This window comes from Nicotiana tomentosiformis, chromosome 2 (assembly GCF_000390325.3).
Source record: "Nicotiana tomentosiformis chromosome 2, ASM39032v3, whole genome shotgun sequence".
Classification (NCBI taxonomy): Eukaryota; Viridiplantae; Streptophyta; class Magnoliopsida; order Solanales; family Solanaceae; genus Nicotiana; species Nicotiana tomentosiformis.
Window position 1 is genome coordinate 176,673,417 of NC_090813.1, and position 14,825 is coordinate 176,688,241.

Sequence of the window (14,825 nt, forward strand, 5' to 3'; positions counted from 1 at the left end):
GGATATTTGACATTACTAGATTCCCCCTAGATTGCGGATGCTATGATCCACGAGGCTAACGTGTTGGAAAGTCGATCTTTCGAGGGTATTCAGGGGTTGACTTATATCCATGGCTTTCTGGATGGGCTCGAGTCTGCTGCCTCGGAGGATATTATCGGTTTTGGTGGATTTTCGGTACCGAAGAAAACATCATGGTCGGGTGCTATAGGGTCTTCATCGATCCCAAAACTGGTGGACCAATTCCCGACCTCGAGTGTTAATCTCGACCGTAGGCGAAAAATAGTGCTCTCCGTCCCGGAGGATGCCCGAGTTTTCTCTCCCCCTATGGGGATTGCTAGTTAACTTAGGTCCTTTGTGACCGAAGAGGAACAAGCTGTGATGAACGCGGTAGAAGATGCTTGCCTTTTCAACGAGGCCCAACACACTCTGAATCGGGTAACTTTGAGGGTATCTCTACTATTTCTTTTATACTTAGGATTGTAGATAATTCTAACATATTCTTCCTTGTTTGAAGGCTTCGGTGTTACATCACGAGGCTTTCCTCCAAATTCGGGAGGAGCATGAAGCTGAGGTTCGGAACCTCACTAGGAAGAGTGACACATACAAGCTTCTTTGTGAGAAACTTCAGGCAGATTTGGCAACAGCTCGGGACGGGCATGCCGAGATGCTGAGCAGGTATTTCAAGTACTTCACGATAGTGAAGATGAATTGGAGATAACTACTAATGATCCGATTTTGCAGGCCCGACAGAGGTTAGAAAATATCGGACGGTTCCAAATGCAGGTGGATGCGCTACAGGCCGAGGCGGAAGAATTTAAAAAGAACATGGACATTCTAGCCTTGAAAAAAGAGACCGTCCAAGCTCAACTGGAGTCGGCGAGACCCAGCTCCAAGTTGTGAAATAGAAAACCTCGGTGTAGATTGAGAAGATCAATGAGCTTCAACATCGGTTGGATTTGGCCGTTTCTGATAAGGCAAGCTTGGCCGATGAACTTGAAGTGGCCAGATCTGAGGTGACCGAGACTAACAAAAGAGCTGATGCTAAAGTGGCCCAGTTTAGGGTCGATGTCGAGGTCAACCAGGCCAAGGCCAAGGGCATGGTCGAACATGCGAAATGGAAGGCTCGGAGGGAATCTCTCGAGGGGGTCAGTGCCGAGGGCTTCAATATTGTGGCTGAAATTAAATATGCCAAAGCGGAGGAAGCCAGGGCCCGAAGGCTGGCCTTTCCTGAGGAAGACTTCGAGAGCTCATGTGAATCCGAAGATGGAGAAAACCCCGAGGATGGAGATGCAACCTTCGATGAAGACCAAGCCACTTAGGACATTAGGTTTCTTGTTTTTCTTTTGCATTTTTTTGAGGCAGTTTTTTGGCTGTTGTAATTTTAGGCCGATTTGGCCTTTGTAAAAAATTATTGTGTATAAATATATGGCTTTTCTTGCCCTTTCGTCTCTCGTATTTTTCCTTTGCTTTATTTGTATTTACAAAGGTTGAAAATACCTTAGCACAAAACAGTAAGGTTGTGTTCGAGGTTTCGAACAAATCTTGCCTTTATTTCCTTTCTTATGTTTGAGATTTTGCCGAGGGTAGACTTTAGGACCGGTTGTGAAAATTTTAAAATATTTTCTAAGGCCTATTTTTGTTACGTATTTCGGAAGTCTCCGAGCCGTGTTAAATCGGCCGTAGCCTTTTAGTTCGGGAGTTACCCATTAGGCTTATTCTCCCGTTTTATCTGGGCTTTCCCGAGATAATAGTTTCTGAGTGGGGTGGCCGTGACATTTAGAAATCGGGGCATTGCCTATTAGGGCTTTTGCTCCCGGGCCCCAATGACTTGGGCTGTTTAAGTCAGATGACAGTCCCCGAGTGAGGGAGAGATCGTTCGTATTCCGGTTAAGTATTGCCTTTGGGCTTGTTTATATTCGGAAGTACGAAGCTCTTTGCAAAGAAGGAAGAAGAAATAAAAACTGCTAATTTTAAAGCATAAGATATTTGTAAGAAACATATTTCTCTTTATTCTCGATCGAAACAGGGTTCGAGCAATCTATATGGGCACAGTTCAATTTGACCGTTTGACTCTTACAATAAATCCTATTTCTCGAGCTCTTCCCTTTATGAAGTAGTTTCCTTTCTAGAGTTGATATTCGAAATGTTAGCCCCCCAGTATTTGAGGTTGATTGCAAAGGAACCTCGAATAATGTCGAATGGATCTCTGATGCCGATTCATAATTGGGCTCGATTCTAAGTTAGCACGATTCATCGTTGCCTCGTTAAAAACCTTACCGAAATAACCCATTTGTGATAAAACTTGGTCTGAGGAAAAAAGAATGCAACACGTGCTTTCATACCTAAGGACTTCGTGCCGTTTTCTAAAAAGTCCGTCATCATTTCTTGTCGACCGCCTGCATGTATTAATCTGAAAATAGGAAAGGAATGATAAAAAGGGGCGTACCTTAGCAGTAGTACCGTTTTGGGCGAGATATGTTCCAATTTCTTGGTAGTTGTTCCCCATTCATTGTTCCGAACTTGTAAGACCCTTTTCTGGTGACCTCGAGAATTTGGTTCGGTCCTTCCCAATTCAAGCTTAATTTTCCTTCATTAGGATTTAGGATGTTAAGGGTGACTTTTCTTAGTACTAAATCCCCAACATTAAAATATCGAAGATTAGTTCTTCAATTGTAGTATCTATCGATTCGTTGCTTTTGGGCAGCTAATCAGATGAGGACAGTTTCATGCCTTTCATCCTTTGTTGCATTTATGAACCAGATACTCGGCTCTCTGACTTCGACCGGTATTAGAGCTTCGGCGCCATAAACTAATGAGAATGGGGTATCCCCAGTAATGGATTTCGAGGTTGTGCGATATGCCCAAAGAACTTCAGGTAGAATTTCCTTCCACTTTCCTTTGGCATCGATTAACCTCTTCTTAAGATTTTAGATGATGGTTTTGTTAGTTGATGCGGCTTGCCCGTTCCCACTAGGGTGATAAGGTGTTGATAGGAATTTTTTGATCTTCGAGAAATTTGTTTACTTTGCTGCCGATGAACTGTTTCCCGTTATCACACGCAATTTTGGATGTCTCCCGAATCGACATATGATATGATCCCAAATGAAGTCGATGACTTCCTTCTCCCTAACTTTCTCGAAAGCCTGTGCTTCAACCCACTTAAAAAAATAGTCAGTCATAAACAAAATAAATTGAGCTTTACTTGGTGCCAATGGAAGGGGCCCGACAATATCCATTCCCCATTTCATAAATGGTCATGGTGATAAAACTGAATGGAGCAGTTCCCATGGTTGGTGAATCATTGGCGCATGTTTTTGACATTCGTCACACTTTTGAACAAACTCTTTCGTATCTTTTTCCATGTTGATCCAGTAATAGCCGACTCTGATTACCTTTTGAACTAATGATTCAGCACCGAAGTGATTTCCGCAAGTGCCTTCGTGAACTTCCCTTAGAACGTACTCGGTGTCTCCTGGTCCCAGACATATCGCTAATGGACTATTGAACGTTCTCCTAAACAAGGTTCCATCTTTGGTCAAAATGAATCGTGTTGCCTTCGTGCGTAGGGCTCTAGATTCTTTTGGATCCGAGGGAAGCTTTCCGGTCTTCAAATACTCTATATACTTATTTCTCCAATCCTAGGTCAAGCTTGTGGAATTTATCTCGGCATGACCTTCTTCGACAACTGATCTCATGAGTTGCACGACGACCCCTGAATTGGGCTCGTTGTCCTCGATTGATGACCCTAAGTTTGCGAGAACATCGACCTCACTATTCTGATCTCGAGGCACATGTTGCAAAGTCCACTCCTTAAATCGATGCAAAGTTACTAGTAACTTATCTAGGTATCTTTGCATTCGGTCTTCTCTAACTTCAAAGGTTCCGTTAACCTGATTCACTATGAGGAGGGAGTCACATTTGGCCTCGATCACCTCCGCTTCCAAGCCTTTAGCTAGTTCGAAACCTGCAATTATGGCCTCATATTCGGACTCATTGTTAGTCAATTTCACAGTTCTAATAGATTGTCTCACCACGTTTCCTGTGGATGGTTTCAGAACGATGCCGAGCCTGTACCCTGCAAGTGCTTTAAATGGTCCTCTGCTCGCAATGACTTAACTAACATGTCATCAATGTAAACTTCCATAGATTTTCCTATTTGTTCTTCGAACATCCAATTTACTAGGCATTGATAAGTGGCACCATCATTTTTTAATTCAAATGGCATTACATTGTAGCAGTAGGTACCATACTTAGTGATGAGCGAGGTCTTTTCTTGATCATCCGGACTCATTTGTATTTGATTGTACCCAGAATAGGCATCGAGAAAACTGAGGATCTCGTGGCCGGCTGTGGCATCGATCATGCGATCGATATTAGGCAAAGGAAAAGAATCCTTGGGGCATGCTTTATTTAGATCCTTGTAATCTACACACATTCTAAGCTTGTTTCCTTTTTTTAGGGACTACTACTACGTTTGCTAACCATTCGGGGTATTTTACTTCACGGATTGACCCTATTTTAAGAAGCTTGGTTACCTCATCTTTGACAAAATCATGTTTGACCTCGGACTGGGGTCTTCTTTTTTGCTTCACAGGATGGAACTTCGGATCTAAGTTTAGTCTATGGGTGTTGATTTCCGGTGGGATCCCTGTCATGTCAAGATAGGACCAAGCGAAACAATCCATGTTAGCTATAAGAAATTGAATAAGCTTTTTTCTGAGATCAGGATTTAACCCCGTGCCCAGGTATTCCTTTCGTTCGGGCAGTTGTTCTATTAGTGTGATTTGCTCTAGTTCTTCGACAGTTGATTTGGTAGCGTCGGAATCATCGGGGATTATGAAGGATCGAGGGATCCCATAATCATCATCTTCGTCAGACTCCTGCTTTTCTAGTTGGGTCGAGGCCGACGTTTGTGATTGCTATTTGGTCTCCTATTTTCCCTTCGTATTTGACCCCTTTGTCGATGAAAGTGACGATATCGGAATCACTTCATTGACAAAAAACATGTCCTTTGCGGTGGGTTGCTCCCCGTAGATTGTTTTGATTCCCTCTAGTATTGGGAATCTTAGAACCTGGTGAAGGGTGGAGGGTACTGCTCTCATGTTATGGATCCATGGTCTCCCGAACAAGGCGTTGTACCTCATGTCGCCCTCGATCACGTGGAATTTCATTTCTTGTATGGTCCCAGCCACGCTTACTGGAAGATTTATCTAGACCTTAGTAGTTTCATATGCCATGTTGAATCCGTTTAGTACTAGGGTCGCAGGCACAACCTGGTCCTGTAGACCGAGTTTCTCTACGACCTTCGATCGAATGATATTGGCTGAACTACCTGGATCAATTAACACACGCTTAACTTGAGTCTATATCATGAGTACAGATATTACCAGTGCATCGTTATGGAGTTGCATGATTCCTTATGCATCTTCATCGTTGAAGGACAAGGTTCCTTTCAGTATGTAATCCTGAGCCCGAGATCGCTTCTCCCTTACGATCGAGACCTTAATGCGTTTAAACACTGGCCCTTGGGGAACATCGGTCCCTCCGATAATCATATGGATAATGTGTTGTGGTTCTTCTTGCTCGTTTGTCTATTGAACTCTCTGTTTTTGAAGTGATTCTTGGCCCGATCACTTAAAACCTCCCGAAGGTGCCCTTCATTGAATAACCGGGTTACTTCCTCTCTCAACTGCCTGTAATATTTTGTTCTGTGGCCATGGGTGCCATGATAGTTGCATACTTGATTGGGATTTCTTTGGGCTGGATCGGTCGAGGCCATTTGGTATCTTTGATGCATCCGATAGCCGATACGATGGAGGATGCATCAACATTGAAGTTATACTCCGACAATCGCGGTGCTTCCTTAGGTCCGGTATGCCCGTCGAAACCATTCTTGCCGATCAGCCCTCGAGAGCCTTGGCCTCGATCGCTTCTCCTCTTGCCTCGTATGGAGTTGTGCCCATGTTCGTTACCCCTACAATCTCTATTATACGGCTGGTATCAATCCCTGTTCATCCTCGGTTCTCGATCGATGTCTCTTTTGGTAGCGTATCCAGAAGGAGCCCCCAGTTGGTCATCTTCGACTCTAATCTTTGATTGATATAGATTATGTATATTGGCCCAGGTAACAATCGGGTACTATATCAAGTTCTGCTTCAACTGCTGTGAAGCCACTGAGCTTCGTTCATTTAGTCCTTGGGTGAAAGCTTGAACGGCCCAATCGTCTGTGACCGGTGGTAGATCCATTCGTTCCATTTGGAAACGATATATAAACTCTCTTAGCATCTCGTTCTCTTTTTGCTTTACCTTGAAAAGGTCCGACTTCATAGTCTCGACCTTTATGGCTCCGGCGTATGCTTTTACAAAAGAATCTGCAAGTATGGCAAAAGAATCGATAGAGTTAGGTGGTAAATTATGATACCATATCATTGCTCCATTTGACAGGGTTTCTCCGAATTTCTTTAGTAATACGGATTCGATCTCGTCGTCCTCTAGATCATTCCCTTTAATGGCACACGTGTAAGAGGTGACATGCTCGTTGGGGTCGGTCGTTCCATTATACTTAGGAATCTCGGGCATGCGGAACTTCTTGGGGATCGGTTTGGGATTTGCACTCGGGGGGAAAGGCTTTTGTACGAACTTTTTGGAATCCAAACCCTTCAATATTGGTGGTGCCCCCGGGATCTGATCAACCCTAGAGTTATAAGTTTCCACTTTCTTATCGTTTTCTTCAATCCTCTTTTCTCCTGATTATATCCGCTTTGTCAGTTCCTCGAGCATCTTTATAATTTCGGGGTTAGTCCCTAATTCTTGTTAATTTGACCTTACCACAGCTGGCCCCATTCTGTGGGTGACTTCTTGAGGTGGACCGAGCTCGGCCCTGCTCGGTGCCTGGGTTTGACTCTACAACTGAGTTATCGCCACCTGTTGAGCTTGTAGCATTTCGAAGATCATACGCAGGCTGATCCCATCTTCTCCAATATTTTGGGTACTTCGAACTACAGATCGAATTCCACCATGGATGCTATTTTCGGGATTAGAATGTTGGTTCGCTTCGATGGCCACATGCGAATTAGCATCAATCGGATGCACGACCCGAGTTTCAACGGTGTCAGCGAGTGGCCTTTTATCCCCGGGTGTCTCGTTGTTATTCTCCCCTTGATGGCCAGATTCGTTGTCGATATGTAGGGGTATTAATTGAGAGTTCATCATTTTTAGCCTGAAATCAAAGATACTTCTAAGAGAAAATGTAAAATAGTGTATTTTACAGAGATTTGTATCAAATAACCATTATCATCCTTAGCCCTACGGTAGGGGCCAAACTGTTTACCCAAAAAACGGATGACGATTGAATTTGTATGCGATTCTAAGGATTGTGGTATAATTCGGTATAAATTGACAAAATATATAAATGAATATCGAAATTAATTGTGAAAGAAATGAATGCAAACCGAATGGATTAATTAGCCTAAGCCTTCAAGTTTTATCACCCTCAAACTGAATGGAGAGTAACTGATAGAAGAACAAAATGACTAAATATCAAAACCAGAAGAAAGATAGTATATTGCTTTATGTTCTATGAATCTGAATGAATCCTCGCTTTATAAATAATCAGACCCATCTTTATATAGTAGGGAAGTCCTATTCTTAATATAATTTCTAAATACATTAAGGAATTCCATGATAGATTAATTAATTGGCCCCTCTTTGATATGCGCCGGGATTTCCCCCGAGATTCTCGCCCAATTGCGGATATTCCGATTTTCTATTTTTTGGCTCGATAAGCTTTCCTCAATTTTGGCCGATCTCGATCATGATCGGTCTCTAACTTGCTCGATCTCGATCTTGGCCGACCTCGATCGTGACCGGTCTAGATCTTGCTGGATCTCGATCTTGACCGATCTCGATCTTGATCGGTCTCTGGATCATGAGCTCGACGACCCTTGTTCGCATTATGATTCTACACGAGGCCGAGCCTTGGTCTATCATGTCCCAATCTCGATTAGTCATACGAAGGGCAAACTCAGTTTTGACCGTATACAATGTTCTTAATGTCCAATCAGTTACATCTTGTATGATTATGTTTGACATGATACGAAATTAAATTAAATTTAATTTTTGTGTCATATTATTGGTAGTGAAATTGTAAAATGACATTTGTGGAAAAGTAAGTATAAAGTTAAAAGCATCATATCAAATTTTAGGAGTTAAAGTGTTAGTATTCTTAGAAATTTTGAAAGTTGAACAATATAACAATCCATACCATTTTTTTTGTTGTTGGTATACTATAAAGATTGACAGATTTTGTATTAGAAATTATTTGATGATTGCGTTTTTATCTAGTCCATACTGACAATGTTGCTATCTGAATTGAAATAGTAATACTTTCTTGAATTCCGAATTTCCGATACAAAAACAAGTAGCTGGTGCCATATGTTCTCTCCCTTCCATTTGATGTAGTACTATTTTCTTCATTAGTTTTTTTAGAAAAAGAGACCTTTCTATATTTGTAGATAATTTAACTTAATTTTTTTTATTCTTAAAAATATACTTTTATAGTCACAAAAATCTTATGACATAGTTAAAAGCACAAGTTTCAAATATTTTAACTTTATTTCTTAAACTCTCTTCTCAGTCAAATTATGTTACGTAATTGAAACAAAAGGGAGTAATATATTTATAACATATTAAATTTCATTCTTTATTTTTAAACTACCTGTTTAATCAATCAGATGTAAAGGTACTAGTAGTAGCATAACATCAGGTTTGGGAATAAAGACCCCGTAAGTTTCTTTTCAAAAAAGAGGGACGTTGACTTAAAGTGGTATGAAATTGTATTATAATTACTATTAAAAGTTGGGGATAAATATTAAAACTTCAAATATTATAAAAAGAACTCATTGCCCACTTTGAGATCCGGCAGCATTACCCACTTTGAGATCCCGCAAATTTGAAATTTATTTTTTCTCTCTTCTTAAATTTTGATACGTGAGAGAAAGGGTTGTGTCTTTTTCAATTGAACTTTAATCGAATTTTCATTAAGGGATTAGTGGACTCTTCTATCTAAGCTTGAGCACGAAGCAAGTGAAACTCGTGCTTCATTTCATACCTCAGTCCGGTGTCTATGTGTTCTCGTCTATTTGATAAAGTGAGGATTCACACACCCTAAACAATCAGAAAGTGTTTAAACAAACCTCGGGTGGTTTAAATAACCACATGAATTTTTTAAAGGTTGTATAAACATCCTAACCTTTTTTGTAGTTCAAAATGAATCCTGTACATGTGCTGTAAACTGAACCCCTGAATTTGAAACACAAACAGAATCCTAAGGCAAATAAATCACACTGCAAATTTGCACAGAGTAACAGATCTTCGAATTTATCTCACTGAATTCATGTCAAGAACATAACTAAATTGAAAGGCTACAATTCTCAAGTTACAGTGTAAGCATTTAAATTTTATCGAATTTAAATCGATAAAATAATGTGGACTATTGTTTTTAACTATATATGTCCAACTAAATATTACAAGTTAATATAATTGGATTAATTATATAAGTCCAATATATATGGATTGAATAAATAAGTTCGAATTCATTGGGCTAGCCAATTTAATTGGGCTATAAGTGATGATCCTACTTCATTAAGCCCAAGATGTCATCTTCCTAGAGACTCAGTTTGGTGTCACATGTCAAATGACGTGACGCTCCAAGTCAAACGGAAGAGCCAATATGATCGTGCCACGTGTCAAAATGACAAGGCATGCCAAGTCAAATTAAAAGGCCAATGAAACCGCGCCACATGTGCAAGTGATATGTTTGGCCAATCAAATACGGCCTTGTCACTCTGCAATCTGATTGGCCGGAAAGAGTTTGTTCTCATCACAACTCTTCCCTCCCACAACTATAAATAGGGATCTTCATAACCCAGAAAAGATACCAGAAGTTATAACAAGAAGCAAGAGAGAGCTCGTGGATCAAACACCATAAATTTCTCTACAAGCAATCAAGTTCAAGTTCAAGAAATCAAGTTCAAGCTCAAGAACGAAGAACAAATAAAGATTCAAGGAGTACCAGTTCAAATCAAAGTTCGGGCTAGTTGAATTCAAGATCATCCTTCGTGACAACAAATATAGATTCAAGATCAAGCTCAAAGGACCTTGAATTTATTTACTGTTGAAAAGAAGAATCAGGAGATTCATAGAGATTGTAACACTCAAATATTTGAAATCAAATACTATGATTGTTGTAATATATTTTGGTCTTGACTATTTTCTCGACGCAAAATTTTATTGTCTACAAATTCTGGCACGCCCAGTGTGACTAGTTCTGCCCTTCATCTCTTTCTCCTATAAATAGAAAACTCCAAGTTCCAAAATCATTTGTTGCGATGGTCGAGTACTTCAAGTTTCGTCATTAAGTTTCGGCAAGCCTACACCCCGACAAACCTTGAAGTATGGGGTATTTGTAGACATCGAAATTTTAAAGGATCAAGCTAAATCCTTAATTCAAGATACTACAAAACTCTTGAAATCCTAGGAGTCTATCAGAATTTCTTGGAGGTTACTTTACCCTAAAACCTAATGCACACCTATATATAGGAATACATATTCCCTTGAAGAGGTGTCTCAAAAATCCCATAAATTCTCAGGATATTCACAAAGGGATCAAGGCATGAAATAGTATCATGATCAATAGATGTTCTTCTTGATAATCAAATACCTCAAGAAGAATGTCCATACAATGATCGACTTTCATGGAGATCAAAGAATCTACAGAGGTCCGTATCATCATACGTTCGAGAATACGATGATCCAATCCTTGAATCACACAGAACAATTCGGAGGAAGAATAAAGGGATAAACAGAGTTGTAACCCGCAATGTTTATCAATGAAATCAGTTAATTTTTTTGTGATTGCAGTTTATTTTTCATATGTTAAAAAATTATTGCAAACATATTGGCAAGAATTTGTAGACAATAAATTTTGCGTCTGAAAAATAATCGAGACAGAAAAATATTGCAACAATCATAGTATTTGATTTCAAGTAATAGAGTGTACAATTTCTATGAATCTCCTCATTCTTCTTTTCAAAAGAAAATAAATTCAAGGGCCTTTGAGCTTAATCTTGAATCTATATTTGTTGTCACGAACGATGATCTTGAATTCAACTAACCCGAACTGTCACGATCCAAAATTTATTAAAGATCGTGATGGCGCCTAACACCGCTGTCGGGCAAGCCAACAATAAATGATTGCCTAAATTACTCATTTTAGCATTTGAAATCATAGTTTTTTTAATTGCATTGTACAAAATGGGATTTACAAGTGAATAAAAATATTTTCGAAACTACATTAATGAATAACCAGTAAGCACCCCCAAAATCCGGTGTCACAAGTGCATGAGCATTAACTAGGAAATAAAATAAAATACAGCATCCGTCCGAAATACAAATTAGACAGGAGGATATAAATAACCCCGAGGGAGACGCTGCTGGCTACAGATCGTAACATGAAATGCAGCTCACGGTAAGTCCCCGCATCATCCATGCCTCCGCGCCCAAAGGACCACCAAACGTAAATGTACCTGCACAAAAATGTGCAGCAAGTGTAGTATGAGTACGTAAATCAACATGTACCCAGTAAGTATCTAGCCTAACCCCGGAGGAGTAGTGACGAGAGGTCTACATAGACACTTACTAGTGGCCCTATAATATCAGGTACAGTAAGGAGGTGAACAAATATGAGACAGAGTAAATAAACGAAATTAACAAGCGTAAATATGTGGTACAATTCCCCTCTATACAATAAACTCAAGCTCTCAATTAGCAAATTCCTCCTCAACCGGGACATATATATATATATATATATATATATATATATATATATATATATATATATATAGGTGTAATGGACCTCTCCAAATAGGTTGTTATAATTCAAATCAGGAAAAACTCATATGTACACTAACTTTACGCTAAATAATACGCACGATTCCATGAGGATATTTTATAGAAATACCGAGGCATACGACCCGATCCCATTATAATCTGTGCACTGCAGAGGGGCAAAAGGAACGAACCATAGATGCATCTAATAAACTGCCGAGGCGAACGGCCCGCTCCTATTAGTGTGTGGTACATAAATTATGTTGAGGCGAACGACCCGATCCCATTAGAATAAGAAGCTTAAACGGGTCCTTGACCCCCACTCACGAATAAACATGTGAGTTATAATTTTTAAGGAAAATCATTCGATGAAAACGCTTAACGCGTGAGAAATCCGTACGAGGAACACCATTATTACGTGGCAAATCATGAAACTCGCGAAATCTCTATAATAGCAAGTATATAACTCTATGCATGTCTAGTCTCAAGTCGTAATGCGAAATAAAATAATTAAACGAGCAAGAATAATCCCTATAGTACAAGTACAACATGATGTGACCCTAAGTCTACCCGGACAATAAAATGAACTTAACTACGTACGGACTGTCGTTACCTCGTGCGTACGTAGTCCCACCAACAAGTTGCACATATTAAATATATCACCTAAGGGTAGTTTCCCCCTCAGAGAGTTAGACAGGAGACTTACCTCGTTCTGAAGTTCCGTAACTGGATTCAACGCCGCTCTAACACCTCAAACTGTTGCCCGTCTCTCCAAAACTAGCCAATCAATGTGCACATCCATAATTACATACTCAAATGCTTATTATAAATCAAATTATAACAATTTTCAACTTCGTTCGAAGAATCAATAAAGCAACCCTTGGCCCCACGTGCCCGGATTCCGAAACTTTTCGAAGATAATTATTACCCATAACACTACGAACTCAAATACAAGATTTATTCCCAATTCCATGCCCAAATTCGTGGTCGAAATCCAAGAATACAAATTTCTAGGTTTTTCTTCAAAATTCTAATTTTTACTAATTTCCTTGTTTAAATCCATATATAAACCAAGTATTTAACTTGTAATAGGTGGGGATCACTTACCTTGACATGGATGATGAAAATCTCTCCCTGAAGCTCTCCAAAAATTGCCCAACCAAGAGAAACATTTGAAGGAAAATGGCCAAACCCATGTACTTAAAGAAGCCTCACTGCCCAACACGAATTCCGCTTCTGCGGTGAGAAAGTCGCTTCTGCGACAATCGCTTATGTGGCTCTAAGTCTCGCACCTGTGAGAAACCAAGCTAAGGTCGCTGGCTGCTTCTGCGGCCCTCATGCATGTCTGCGCCGCCCACTTCGCAGGTGCGGTTCCGCTTCTGCGGCGAGATGACCGCATCTGCGGTCTCAGCACTGTCCAACAAAAATCTGCATCTGCGCCCCCTCTTGGCCGCTTATGCGGCTCCGCACCTGTGGCCAAAACCTCGCAGGTGCGGTTACACCAGAAGACAGATGCTTCAGCTCTTCTTCCAAGTCCAAACTCGATTTGTTGATCATCCAGAATCCACCCGAGGCCCTCGGGACATCAACCAAATATACCAGCACGTCCCAAAACACATTACGAACTTTGTCGAGGCCTCAAATCACGCCAAACAACATCGAAACTACGAATTGTGCATTGATTCAAGCCTAAAGAACTATTGAACTTCTAACTTCCACATCCGATGCCGAAACCTATCAAATCACGTCCGATTGACCTCAAATTTTGCACACAAGTCCTAAATGACATTACAGACTTATTTCAACTTCCGTAATCAAGATCTGACCCTGATATCAAAAAGTCCACCCCCGGTCAAACTTCAAAAACCTGCAACTTCCAAATTCTGCCAAATGACCCCAAAATGACATATAGACCTCCAAATCCACATCCGGACGTGCTCCTAATACCAGAATCGCCATACAGAGCTATTCCCAAGTTCGGAATTCCAAACGGACATCGATGACCTTAAAATACATTTCAACCCAAATTTATAAAATTCTTCTAAAATGCCAACTTTCCACAATGAGCGCTTAAACTCTCCCGGCTCATCCAAAACTCGATCCGGACATATGCCCAAGTCCAAAATTATCATACGAACCTATTAGAACCTTTAAATCCCGATTCCGAGTTCGTTTACACAAAAAACAAACTTTAGCCAATTCTTCCAACTTAAAGCTTTCAAAATTAGAATTTTCCAACTAAGTTAGCCCCAAACTTCCCGAAATTCAGTTCCGACCATACGTGCAAGTCTTAATACCTGAAGTGAAGCTACTCATGGCGTCAAACCACCGAACGATGTGCTAGGGCTCAAAACGACCGGTCAGGTCGTTACATTCTCTCCCACTTAAACATACGTTTGTCCTCGAATGTGCTAAGGATAATATAGTTGAGCACATTAGCTCGAGCCAGACTGAAGATGCTTCCTACTACCTTAGCTAACAAGATTTAGAACCAAATTCAAACATCCGAAATTCTCCACGATACCAGATTCTAACACATGATCACCGTATCAATCACCAGACACTGTACCAAAACATGATAATATACCCTTGCTGAATTCATACCCTGCACTGCATAATTCACATGACCATAATGACATCCCCTGACCATAATAGCTGAAATTTCACGGATCGGGTGCCCACAACACACCTCATGAAACCTATAAGTACTATTCTAACTCTCGCAATACTGCCACGATGAAAAGGATGGGTAAAAACTCATAACCACCTGCCGAATCAATGATTCGTGGAGTCTCTCCTCCTGACAAGAACCATTACCTCACTTTGAACTAAATAACGATATTTTCTCTTTAATGCACCTTATATAAATATGGTCACACTAATTTCAGTTCTAATAATCTCGTCTCACCCAGTACAAACTGCTCTGGCAATAAGCCATC